Raw genomic sequence first — 1,210 nt, forward strand, 5'->3', positions numbered from 1 at the left:
TGCTCTTTATTACGCTCCCTCTCTACGTATCCGAGTCTCCTTTTCTTTCTCTTGCTTTTTCTTCCTTCCTTCCTCTGATTCCTCTTTTTATCTGCTCTCTGATTTCCTTTTTAGTGAATTTATTCATCATTCATTCATGAACACATGAATTGGATACCTTTACAAGGTTTCACTTTCTCTACTATGTGAGAGAAAATCTTGCGTCAAAGTTGTAATGACATAACGTGGCAAATAAAAGTAACATGCATTGCCAAACTAAAAATAAAATGATGTGATTAAAATATAATTATTATAATAATTGACAAAAGGACAAAAAAGCTTTGTATTACATAAACCCCTTAGGAGAAACTCAAGATTGAAAATCACATTGCCTTATGCTTTCTTAGTATTCCAGGCTTTTAAATTGTCCTCTCTTTGGATTGAAACATCTTCCTTTTTGATAGCTATGTATAAGGTAGTTTGTATTGACAAAAGAGATTTATGAAGGATTTTTGTGTAGTTCCCCAATTTTTTTTTTTTTTAGGAAGATCAACCCTGAGCTAACATCTGCTGTCTATCCTTGTGTTTTTGCTGAGGAAGACTGGCCCTGAGCTAACATCCATGCCCATCTTCCTCTACTTTATATGTGGGACACCTGCCACAGCATGACTTGACAATCAGTGCATAGGTCCACATCTGAGATCTGAACTGGTGAACCCCAGGCCGCCAAAGCAGATGGTGTGAACTTAACCGCTGCACCACTGGGCTGGCCCCTGTAGTTCCAAAATATTTTAATTGCCAGTATGATTAGATAATTTATCAAAAAAGTGACCTGTGACCTAGAAGAGTGTATCAATTATTCTGAAAGCTTTAAAAGGTACCCAAGTACTCCCTTTGGCAGCACAAATACTAAAACTGGAACGATATAGAGAAGATTGTCATGGCCCTTGTGCAAGGACCACATAAAAGTTACCCAGGAAAAATGCGAAAATTTTGCTTATCTACGTTTGGCCACATTTTCAGTTTACTGCCTAATACTCCTTTTATCTTTTTACCAAACTTCAAATTTTATGTTTGGCAAGCTCATTATAATTTAATATCCAAATTCGATAGTGGTAAATCACAATCACCATGGACAGTAACTTGGATATTAGTCATTCCTATGCTGGGAAGTAAAGAATAAAATACAATTCTGATACTGTTAGGCAACACGGCACAAACCTTGTTTCTC

General features: G+C 36.4%; 1 non-coding gene across 1 annotated transcript; it reads left to right on the forward strand.

The window, feature by feature from the left end:
• The first annotated feature begins 864 nt into the window (after window positions 1-864).
• Window positions 865-974, forward strand: LOC111772639 (U6 spliceosomal RNA). Its single transcript, XR_002806643.1, has one exon. It is a non-coding gene; the product is annotated as a U6 spliceosomal RNA (small nuclear RNA).
• The last annotated feature ends 236 nt before the right edge of the window (window positions 975-1,210 follow it).

Source organism: Equus caballus, chromosome 2, assembly GCF_041296265.1.
Source record: "Equus caballus isolate H_3958 breed thoroughbred chromosome 2, TB-T2T, whole genome shotgun sequence".
In the NCBI taxonomy this organism is placed as follows: domain Eukaryota; kingdom Metazoa; phylum Chordata; class Mammalia; order Perissodactyla; family Equidae; genus Equus; species Equus caballus.